This window comes from Arachis ipaensis, chromosome B07 (assembly GCF_000816755.2).
Source record: "Arachis ipaensis cultivar K30076 chromosome B07, Araip1.1, whole genome shotgun sequence".
Taxonomy (NCBI): Eukaryota; Viridiplantae; Streptophyta; class Magnoliopsida; order Fabales; family Fabaceae; genus Arachis; species Arachis ipaensis.
In genome coordinates, this window is record NC_029791.2 from 42,350,216 (window position 1) to 42,362,849 (window position 12,634).

Here is a 12,634-nt window from a genome sequence, read left to right on the forward strand (position 1 = left end):
TTTCTCAACCGGAATATTTACGATTGAGTGATTGACCATGGTGATTAATTTTTGTTGGCTTGTATCTAGATACCAAAATTGGAGGGGTATTGTTGGTGCGAACTAAACTTGGACCAAAGCGTGGTGCTCGATTTAGCTGGGATCAAAGAGCATATGGTGGCTGTTGAAAAGAGTATGGAACAAAGTATACTTTTGACTTAAGCGTGTCATGCATGCTGAGTGTGGGAAAGTCGAAAGTATAAAACAATTGAAAGAAAGAACGGCTTTGAGCTTATATTGTGGCCCTAAAAGTTGTTTCGACTCAGTGCCATACTGAGTCGAGATAAGGAGGATGGGGTTTTCTAAACAAACCCATAAGGTGCAGTTAGAATTAAGGAGGCGGTCATGAAAGATATTTTGACTTTGATACAAGTAAGGTGAGGTCGAAATATGTAAGTAAAGGACACTTAGCAAATTTTTGAGAGATGAACGGAGCATGTGCAGTCAATAAATAAAAACAATGAGTTGTAATTAAAACATATTCATATACTCATTCTTATCTAAATTAGTAACTGTCATAAATACTTAAAGAATCAGACTAAATAGTGTTAGCTACAAATAGAGAAAAGAAAAGCTCAAAAGAGGACATCCGTTCTACAACTGACTTAAAACATTGAAATTCTAGAGAATTTTTTAGTCATTTTGATGGAATAAAAGGCAATAGAGTGCAATTACATGTGAGTTTGAGAGTTATTTTACTTTGTTGTCGATTTCATTCCAAGTTTGCATTCAAATTTTTTTAAGTTTCTATTCATTTGTTCATTTATTTCTCTAATATTTATCTGCTTTTTAATTCCATTCTTTTTTTTTTTTTTTTTTAGCTTTTGGAACTCAATTTGACTCAAGTAAATGTCGACTCTTTGAAATATTTAAATAACTAAGTGAAACTAATAAAAAAGGTAGTTTGACTTTCGGATTGAATTTTTTGATATTGAGATAAATCTCGACAAAAGTTTGTATTAAGCTGAAATTTAAGTCGAAGGGTCAGTCGAAGGTGTAGACTTGAGCAAGAAGAGTCGAAGTCGAAGATTGCCAACATTTGTTAGTACTAGATAGTTTTTGGACTGGACTTAGATGAATGTTGACTATAGAGTTTCGACTATAGAGTTTCGACTACAGATTGTATTGATATGAAGAGTCAGAGCTAATAACAGATGCAGATGCGAGCAAATCAAAGTCGAAAAAAATGGTGCAATAGCGTCCAAGTCGAAAATTGTCAAAGCTAGCAGGAGAGTCGAAGTCGAAGATTTAAGCATGAGCAGAGTCGAAGTCGAAATTGAAGATTTTAGCACATAAAAAATAAATTGAAAAGTAGTTACTGTTTTTCCTTGAACATTAAGACTTTTACTTGACCTTCAAGTTGAGTTGACTTTTACTTGATCCTCAAGTTGAAATAGAGAATATGGGGCGAAATTAAGGAACAAGCTGCAGAGTGAATGTGGGAAGAACAACTGTCAAATCCTTCCTCTATGAATAGGAAGATTGAAGTCAAAATAAGCATCCATTCTAACCTACTCCAAAGCCATATTAAAACTCTGCAGAAATTTTCAGTCACACTGACGCACAAAAAAATAGAATGTTTGTGCATGTGAGTGTTGAATGGCATCACCATTTTCTTTCAAGTTCTTTATTTTTCTTTATTTCCATTTCATTTTCCTATTTTTCTTTAAGTTTTATTTTCTTTTGTTATTTCCTTTTCAATTATTTCGGCATTTCTTTTATTATTTCCATTCCTTTTAAGTTCATTGTATCTTTTATTACATTTATTTTTATTATTTTTCTGTTATTTTCTTTATTATTATTTCATCTTTATTTTCATCTTTATAATCCCATACCTCCTCTTGGATACCCCACATGGGGAGGGTATAACCCTAATGTTTTCAACTATAATGCTTATCAACATCTTATAAATAATTCCCCATACTTAGGGTCGACACCTGTGCAGTCGACACACATGCAGTTGATACCTATGCAGCAACATCAACCTACAGTGTCAGGACAAAATACCATTCTAAATGTAATTTCAATACCTAGACAAGTGTCGACTGAACCAAGAGGGTGGACGACTACGGCTAGGGAAGAATTTATCTTCCCTGAGACATCGAGACACATTCCTGCAAGTATAAATCCCTCAAATACAGCCGAGTCATTAGCTGTGTTTTGACATCAAATAGAGGATAGTCATCATGACTTAGTCAAATGATGACTTAGCAGATGGCTATAGTCTTGAACCTACTATTCTAAAAAACAATACTACTAGGATAGAGCAGGTAGCTCAATGTGTCGATGATATTACATGAATTATCAATTGACCCTATAATACCCCTCTAGGTGCCAATGTAAACAATCCTACAGTAATATTGAATAGAGGGAAAGATCTTAATAGGGTATTGCCTGAAGCTAGAGCTAACAATACTGCCTAGGCTTATGGATAAAATATTACTCAAGTTGTCGAACAAATATTGAATCGAGCTGGCCTCAATATAGGAATAACTAATTAACCCTATTTTATTTCTCCTTTCCTTGACTATGTCTTGCAAGCTGAGTTGCCAAGGGGCATAAAAGCACCAAAATCTCTCACTAAATTTTCAGGAGAAAGTGGATAGTTGACATTCGAACATATTGCTCGTTATACGGTCGAAATAGGGGAATTGGAAAGCAATGAATATTTGAAAATGAAATACTTCCAGTCCTCTTTGACAAAGAATATTTTTACTTGATTTTCAAACTTGCAGCCCAACTTGATACATAGTTGGGTACAATTAGAAAGAGGCTTTCATGATCAATTCTTTAGAGGAGAAATGAATGTGACTTTGACTGATCTGTTCACAGTCAAGAGATAAAATTCTGAGTTGATCGACGACTATTTAATAAGTTTCAAGAATATTGAAGAACAAATGTTTTACTCGTATTCCGGAATCGGAAGTAGTTAAAATGACTATCAATAGTCTTGACTTTTCTATTTGAAAGAAGCTGGTGAATTAGCAGTTTCTCGCCTTAGCTCAATTAGATGATAAGGTTCAACAAATTTGAAACTGAATAAAGAAAAAGAAGAATTTGAGTCAAGCGTGAAAAAAAATACATTTTTCAATAAAGAAGTTGCTTTTCTATAATGCATCACTGAAGAAGAGTCGAATAATGAAATTACTTTTGCAGCTGAATTAAAAGATGGACCTCCCTATGTGTGTCGAACTCTTTTTCCAGCAAAAGACAAATCTCCTTTATTGGGAGAAAGAAGTTATTCTTTTGACCTGACTAAACCAGATCAAATATTCGACATGTTATTAAAAGATAAGCAAAATCGTTCTATCTGAGAGAAAATGAATGCCTTCTATAACAGAAATCAAGAATTAAAAATTTTATTAATTTTATCAAGCTCTTAGACATCATACTGATAATTGTGTACGTTTCAGGGATTTGATTCAGAAGAAAGTTGAGGATGGTCGACTCAAGTTGGCTGAGAAACCAAAAACGAAGGTGGATAACAGATCCCTTCCAAGTATCTTCAAACTTTGCTAAAATTGAGGAAATGAGTTGCTCTATTAATATGGCTGCTATCGACATAGTCGATAAAAAGAATCAACTCGAGATTGACATGTTTAAAGCTAAAAGGCTAATTTATTCGAACATTGTAGAAGACGCGCTAGATTTTCTGTTGAGGCAAAAGGATGAAGATGGAAGGATTGGAGAGATAGAAGCTGACGATGGACCTTGCTATGTCAAACAGATGAATATTAGCTCCAAGGAATATCAATCTAGTGTTCAACCACTAAATGTTGATATGAGCACATGTGACCCATCTCTCATCAAAGGGTGCTATGTGGGACCCAGAGTATTAAATTAGTCCCTAAGGCTAAGGAGGTCTTGGTCGCCAAAGAAACCATCTAATAGAAGTGTCAAGCCACAAGGCTCGACTCTCAACCTACATGGCTGAGAGGAAGAAGTGTACAACGAAGCGTGCACTGGATTGTATATATAATCTTGATCCCTTAGAATTTGAGAAGTCTGATTTATTTTCTAAAGATTTGAACAAATAAACTTGTTGAGCTTCAGGCAGGATATTTTCCAGGTCGAAGTTGGCATCATCAAAATTCAAATATCTAGTTTCTGAAGAAAGAACATTAAAAAGTGCACTACAAAAAATTCTTGTAAAAACGGCATTTTTTTTGTATTTACGGCGGTTTGAACCGCAATTATTACCAATAATGGCGGTTTCGTAAAGCAACGTAATTCTGAGCGCTATTCTGGTTATTACGGCGGTTTTTTGAAAACCGCCACAATTTTCTAGGTTAAAACGGTGGTTTTTGAATAGGTTAAAACGACGGTTCAAACCACCGTTATTTTCAGGGTTAAAATAGTGGTTCTTGTATAGGTTAAAATGACGGTTTGAACCGTCATTATTACCCTGACAGAGTGGCATTTTGGTTGGTTAAAATGGCAGTTCAAACCGCCGTTATTTTCAGGGTTAAAATGGCGGTTTTTGGATAGGTTAAAACGGCGGTTTGAACCGCCATTATTACCCTGACAGAGTGGCATTTTGGTTGGTTAAAACGGCATTTTTGAACCGCTATTTTTACCTTGACAGTAGCATTTTGGTTGGTTAAAATGACATTTTTGAACCGCCGTTTTACCCTGACAGTGACATTTTTTATCGTTTAAAAAAATAATTTTTACCGTCATTTTTATCGCGTTGAATAAATAATTTTGTGATTAAAATTTCACAATAGCAAAAAATCATAATCCATAAATGAAATATTATATAGCTCATAAACAAAATATTAATATAATATATAATTTTTTTTTATTGAAAATCATAAGTAATAACTCCTATACAAAACCTTGTCTTACTAAACTTACTAAAATACAAGCATTGCAATAAACACTAATCAGTCAAATCTACCATCCAGTTTCCTAAACTACGTTAATATATAATAATATATTTAAACCATCTAATAAATGCTGTTTTTACTACTTAGAATAAGAATATACAAGACAAGTAGCTTAGCTAAGTGATGATGAATAAGATTTGGAGGCCAAAAGTTTCCTCTTTTTATAATTAACTTTAAAACAAGCCTGCCTTAGTTTCCTTGTCTCTTGTGTAAGTTTTATCCCGAGAACTTGCTCCAACATCTTTGTTTCTTGCTCCAACACTCCAATTTCATTATCCAAACTCATCTCTTACAAAGATTTGTAGGAACCTCTCTTGTCAGGGAATTTCTATCAAGCCAGATGTTATAAATTGAAATTATAACAATGAAAAGATGTCATTAGAAACAATATATAACTAGTCAAATAATATAAAGAGAAAAAATAAAATTAGATTGGTAGAAAAGTCGAAAAAATTTATTAAAAAACTGAAATGTGAGGCAATTACTTACAGAACCTCAAGTGTCTGAACTAGTCCTAATATTTCTGGTATAGAACCAGATAAATCATTTCCATCAAATAATCTGCATGGAAAAAGAAAAGGTTATTAAAAATGGTAAAATAGATGACATCACAAGCTTATAACACTAATTTTTGGAAAAATAAAATAAAATATATGAACTTACACATGTATGAGCACCATGTCAGAGCTGAAAAGTTTGGGGGCACCTGAAAGCTGGTTCTTATTCAAATGGCTGCATTAGATTACAAATGCAATTCAAAACAGTTATTATAAGATGAAGAGAATACTGCTTCTTAAATCAGAACGATTTTATCCTTTATAAAGGGTCAAATTAAGTGATTACTCGAGAAATAATAAATAAAAAATGAGTCAAAATACTAACAAGTGCTTAGCCTTTAGAAGTTGGTCTAATCCAGGGGTGGTGGAGGTTGAAACTAGAATAGGCCCTATGAGTTGATTATCTACCAAGTCTAACCAATAAAGTTTGGAGAGTTTACCTAATGAAGGTGGTATTTTTCCAATAAAGATTCTCCAATGCATCTGGAATGCTTACTGATATTGTATGAAGTTGCAGTGGTGATAATTAATATAAGAGTAAAGTATCGTTTTTGTCCCCAACGTTTGGGGTAAATCCTATTTGTGTCCCTAACGTTTAAATTGTCCTATTTGTATCTCTAATATTTGTAAAAGTGATTCAATATTATTCTGCCGTCAATTACACATCATGAGAACTTTAGTTTGAGTTTTAAAAATCTCTTCTTGAAGTTAGAATACAAATGTTTGCGATGGAATCGATGATTCACTCCGAAAAATAACTCATTAAAAGTTGAAACTAATTCCTACAACATTTATATAATTCACTTTTCTAGGGACATAATTGAATCTAAACACAAATAGTGGGTATAATATTAAAATCGAACACATTTAAGTGAGACCTAATTGGGAATGAATACATCCAAGTGAGAATAACTGAAAAATATAATTTGATTTGTTAGTATAATTGATAGTATGATAACATTGAATCACTTTTATAAACGTTAGGGATATAAATAGAACGATTTAAACGTTAGGGACACAAATATGACTTACCCCAAACGTTAAGGACAAAAACGATACTTTATTCTTAATATAATGTTATAAGGCCATATCATAAGGACTACTACAACATATATTTCTTGTACAGAAGCCTTTGTGTAAATGAACAAAACAAAAACAATATAAGAAAAATTACCCTTACAGCCAAAGCTTTTATGACCTCTTTTGCTGCTTTGGACTTAGCTGTTTTGTAGCTGTTTTGTCAAATCTTTCTATGGATAATCATCTTACTGATACTTTTTTGGAGCTTCTTGGCAACTCTATTTATTGAACAAAACCTCGTGTTTAACCAAGTTCACTAACCTAAAGCTGAGGGCATGCACCCAACAATACATCAAGAGTTTACAAGTGATACTCATCAGGGAAGACTTGAATTATGCAATCCATCAAGTAAAACTAGTCCAACTCATCTTTGCAATTTACAAGCTGTCAAAGATAATCAAGCACAAGGGAAAAAGAAAGATTCAGTTAAAAAGTGAATAATGTCTTTGACAAACAAGATAGAAATAACAAAGCAATAAATAAGACCTGCTCTAATACTCTGGGAAGTACAATATCTTTGTACATATCAAGATCAACACCCTCTATCTGACTGAGAACATGGAGATTCTTCCCAACCTAACAAATAAATATAAAGAAGCAAGCAAAACCTTTTATAAGCATTTGATCATGTATACAATCCCAATACAGCCAACTAAACCTTCAGATATTACAAGATCGCGCAGCTCACTCCTTTCTTTCTCCCGTTTCTCCTTCTCCCAGGCAGGCCCATGCAGACCAGAAAGCCCGACAGCAAGCCTCAACTCAAGGTATGAATGATTCACATGTATTACTAAACCTGCGTGACCATAAATCATGCCCTCATGACATGCAACTATTGTGACGACATGCATGTCCAAACATGAGAGCAGAAACACTCTGTAGGCAATTTAACCAACCTGATGTTGTATCCGCACCCAAAGTTTGTTCATTTTTGTGAAATTTTGGAGTACAAACTCTACAACATCAGATATAGTATCTGCATCGCTACAAATAACAGAGTAGACATTCACGTATCTGGTTTAATCTCAAATCAGTGCAGCATAAAATAAACTGAATGACAACACCACTGCCTCATATCTAAGTAAAACACACACTATTTTTCCTACTAGATCATAAACTAGATAAAAAACTATGTAGTGAGAAGAAAAATTAAAAGAAGAAGATGAAATAGATAACTATTGGAAGTGACAGAGAAGGCGCAACCAAATTGCAGAACTTGTTCAAGGCAGCAACAACGACATTGTTTGCAGCGGCGAAGCTGGCGAGGAGATGAGCTGCAACAAGCGACATCAAAGAGATGTATGAGAGAGGTGGAAGATGAACGGCGACAAGAGATTAGGGTTGTCATTCACATCACTCTCCCCTTCTCAAATGCAACACTAATCACTTTCAGATTCATCACCTCCTCAGTTTGTGAATTAAGATATACAAAAATATAGTAAACAGCATCAGCATAAATATTAAATTATCAATTGACTAATAAACGAATGATGCAAAATAAGACATTAAATAGAAGTACTTAAATAGAATAAAATTATAAAAGAAAATTCATACTTCTCTCCATTGAAATTGTTGTTGCGATAAGAGTTCCATAAATGCATCAGAAACCTTCAACTTCTCTAGTGTAAGCATTTGCTTCAGCATAGGATGCCATGTCATTGATTGCTGTATTCACCTTCTCTAGTGTAAGCCTACCTCTCATCTATCTAATATCAGTCACAAAGTATTAGATAGTGTAGGAAAGAAACCTGGATAGATATAAATTCATTACCAAAAGCTAAAGCACAAAGGTAGCATCGATTAATCAAATAATGAAAAGCGAAAGGAATTTCAAAACCTACTGGATTGCTCCAAGAGATTTTCATTTAAAAACCAGAAGCAATGGAAAAAAATTGAAAGGATTGAAGCTACAAGGGCATATAACAATGAACTGAAATTACTTACGATGACAAGGAATCTAGTTCACTTGCAGTAACATGGCACATGTTGGTGAACTTAGTTATTCAAGGCAAGACCAAATACCAGATTTTGAATAAACAAATCAAAATCAAACTCTAGGTAATCAGGCATTTCTAGTATGAAATGTATATACATGCTAAATGAATAGAAAGCAAACTTATACCAAAAAATATTCAAAATCAAAATCAAAATAAGCACTTTAAAAGCAAATAATCAAGACAAAACAAGGATTGTAGTGAGGAATAGAAATTGACATGACCAAGTGCACCAAAAGCTATGTAGAATTGATTTTCTATAAGATCCAATTACATTCTTGCAATTATATTAGTACATGCATATAGAAAGCAAATCAGGCAAGTGTTTCAACTTTCAATTACTAAATCAAAGATCAAAACATAACATAAGATCTTCTACTTCAGCAAACAAAAATGCTCAGAAGCAATTATCCGCCTAATTTTATATTGAACAGATCTTCTATAATCACAAAATTTAATATTTTCAAAATATTTTTAAGCTAATAAGGCATTCTGGTTAGATTTTTGAGTAAAAAAAATCTAAGAGCAATTATAGAAGATCTAACCAGAATTGTGATGATCCTATGCCTTCAGTAATACTGATATTATATATCTAAGAGGAATTATATAGAGAGGTTAATCTGACGTTAGAAAATTTTATCAAAAGCCTAGAAATCAAGGAAATTAGATTCTTAATTTGACAGTAAGCAAAAGCAAACAACAATTGATATTAAATTAGAAATTTAAAAACCCTAAATTTCAGAAAAAAAGTGAACAGAAGAAAGGAAGACCTAATGTGGCGCTGGCGGATCAGGACCTGGCGTGGTGGATTGACTTGGCCGTGCTGGGATTGAAGACGAGAGTCTGGAGGTGGCGCTCGAGGAAGTTCTCGACGGTGAGAGCAAGGACGTAATTACAAAAGTGAAGAGATTTGTCGAAGCTCGCTAAAGCAGCAACAATGTTGCTTGCGGTGGCGGGGTGATAAACGAAGCAGCAAGGGCGATGAGCAGCGATGGCTAACCTTTAGATCGAAGCCAGAACAAGATCGTAGAAACTCATTGAAGGCAGCGGCGAGGAGATGAACAATGGCGGTGAACAGCGAGGAGATTCTAGTCGGAGGAGAATACCGCTGAGGAGATCCTTGGTGGAGAAAGTTGTTGCTGGAGCAGATCGCACCGGAGTAGATCCCAGTGGTAGGCGTCATTACCTTACAGAAACAGTGTATGCGGAAGCGCGTTAGTTTTGCAATTAGGGTTGGAATCAGATAGTGTGTGGGTATTTTTAAATTATGGCCTCATATAATGGCGGTTTTAAACCGCCATAATCATCGAAAACTGCCATTTTGCACAAACTCATTATGGAAATAACAGATTACGCCATAGTATCCGAATATTATGGCAGATTTATAAAACCGCCACTCTATTAATGCCATTTTAAACCCTTTTTTTTTTGTAGTGGTGGTCCTATGTCCTGGTCGAAGAATTCGTGTGTCGATCCTATACCCTGGTCGATGAATTTATGTGTCGACTTTATGTTCTGTTCAACGAATTTATGCGTCAACCCTTAATCCTGGTTGACAAATTTCTGTATTGACTCTATGTCCTAATCGACAAATTTCTGTGTTGATAGTCCAGTAATAGAAGTTACAGCTGCAGTAGTTGATCCTAACCCATATCCAGGATCAGATTCTTGGTGAGTTTCAGCACCATTATGAAGGGGAGTATAGCAAACCTAGAACAGGAAAGGGTATAAAAGTTAGATAGCAAGTGAATGTTTATTTAACAGATGATGCTAACTTAAGAAAGATACTAGAGGAGAAGTTGTCGAAGTATGAGATGCTGTTGTTGATGGTGGATTTTGAGTCAAAGTTAGAACAGGGACAGACAGACTAACAATAGGCTGAAGAATTTTTGTTTCAGCATGAACAGGTTAGTCCACTTCCCGATCAGAGGGAATGTCAACATCAACAACTTGAGAGGAAGTCTCTTTCTGGGATTGCTTCGACTAAGATGGATTCGATTGCAATGCATTAGAAGAAGGTGAAATTGTAAGTATAAGAGATAATGAGAACAATTTAAATGACAATTCAATACCTTCGAGGAGGTGATAAGTCAAACTTTCTGAAACTTTGGTGGTTCAGCTCCCATCATAAACATATATAAAACTTGTATTTTTTTTACAAAATAACAAGTTTAAAGGAGCATTTGTTGGCACTCAAAATTGATATTTTGACTTAGGTAAATGTCGACTCTTTGAAGGTCGACATAAAGATTGTGTTAATTTGAATAACTAGGTGAAACTAGTAAGAGAAGTAGTTTGGCCTTCGAAATGAGTTTTTCGACATTGAGATAAATCTTGACAGGAGTTTGTATTAAGCTGAAAATTAAGTCGAAGGGTCAGTCGAAGGTGCAGACTTGAGTAAGAATCTTTGAAGTTGAAGTTTGCCAACATTTGTTGGTGCTAATAGTTTCCTCGACTTAGATGAGTTTTGACTACAGAATGTATCGATCTGAAGAGTCGGAGCTAGTAATAGATGCAGATGCGAGCGAGTCGAAGTCGAAGAAAGATGGTGTAAGAACGTTAAGGTCAAAGATTGTTAAAACTAGCAGGAGAGTCAAAGTCGAAGATTTCAGCATGAGCAGAGTTGAAGTCGAAATTGAAGATTTCAGCATGTGAAAAATAAGTTGAAAAGCAGTTACTATTTTTCCTTGAACATTAAGGCTTTTACTTGACCCTTAAGCTGAGTTGACTATTACTTGATCCCCAAGTTGAAATGGAGAATATGGGATGAAAATTAAGGAACAAGCTGCAGAATGAACGTGGGGAGAACAACTGCCAAATCCTTCCTTTATAAATAAGAAGATTGAAGTCAAAATAAACATCCATTCTAACTTACTCCAAAACCACATTAAAACTCTGCAGAAATTCTCAATCACGCTAACGCATGGAAAAATGGAGTACGTGTGTATGTGAGTCTTGAATGGATGTTTATTTCCTTTTCATTTTCCTATTTTCTTTATTTTTCTTTATTTTCTTTTCATTTTTCTATTTTCTTTTAATTTTTATTTTCTTTTGTTATTTCCCTTTCTATTATTTCATCATTTCTTTCGTTATTTCCATTCCTTTTAAGTTCATTGTATCATTTATTACATTTATTTTTATTATTTTTCCGTTATTTTCTTTATTATTATTTCATCTTTATTTTTATCTGTTGCACAAGTTCTTCGATTATCACTTTGTAATTCATTGTGCAACACCATTTTGCAATACATTAATTCAATCGAGGCACTAAATAAGTAAATCTTGGGTCGAGTTCATCCTTTGAGAGAGGAGTCATATCCGCTCCCCAAATGAGATTGTAATACAAGCTCATTTCGACACTACCTGTGAAGTCGACAAAAAACGAATGAAACAGTAGTTATCAGTTCTTAATTGCATTTCAAATTTGTATGTTTGATCCAATTTTACTCAAATATTTGGAAAATTCATGTTTGCAACAGTGAGTCCAAAAAAATTATAAAGTTATCATTTTCTTTTTAATTCGCTGTGAAGTCTTTATTTTGAATCAATATATTCTTGAAACGGATTTTTTGAAAAGAATCGTATCTACTCTTTGAATTGATATCTTGATAGAAACTTAGTTGACATTCCTTGTCGAAATAGAAAAATCAAAATACAAGAAAAATAGGTATAAATTAAAAGATGAGTTTCATTGTTCATTTAAAAACTTTATATTTGAAAAAAGAGTGCATCTTCAACATCTATCTAGCTAGTTGAAAGAAGAATGGTGGATATAATCGTCATTGAATTCAGAAAATATCTGACAACTTTAATGATGATAAAACATTTGATTGAGATATAATCATAGTTATCAGAAACGAATCGATGATTCAACCGGTTAGGTTACGGATTTATTAGTTTATTGATTCAACCAATAAATTACTAGTTGAACCGATAGAACCGGTCCTACGTAAATAAAAAATATAAAATAGTCAAAAACCTAAAATTAAAAAACTTAAAATACATATCTTTACTAATATTTTAAAAATAATCAAGTTTTATCAAATTATAATTAACAAATTATAATCCATAATCC

General features: G+C 33.8%; 3 long non-coding RNA genes across 3 annotated transcripts; all 3 read right to left on the reverse strand.

Annotated features, from left to right (window-relative positions):
- On the reverse strand, positions 1,479-7,332 carry LOC110264583. The gene is made up of 4 exons (XR_002350757.1): positions 7,237-7,332; positions 7,052-7,141; positions 6,930-6,949; positions 1,479-1,490 (listed from the first exon to the last, which is right to left on the reverse strand). It is a non-coding gene; the product is annotated as an uncharacterized LOC110264583 (long non-coding RNA).
- LOC110264584 lies at positions 5,479-5,863 on the reverse strand. Its single transcript, XR_002350758.1, has 3 exons — positions 5,811-5,863; positions 5,592-5,660; positions 5,479-5,489 (listed from the first exon to the last, which is right to left on the reverse strand). It is a non-coding gene; the product is annotated as an uncharacterized LOC110264584 (long non-coding RNA).
- Positions 9,322-9,698, reverse strand: LOC107608581. The gene is made up of 2 exons (XR_001612922.2): positions 9,560-9,698; positions 9,322-9,402 (listed from the first exon to the last, which is right to left on the reverse strand). It is a non-coding gene; the product is annotated as an uncharacterized LOC107608581 (long non-coding RNA).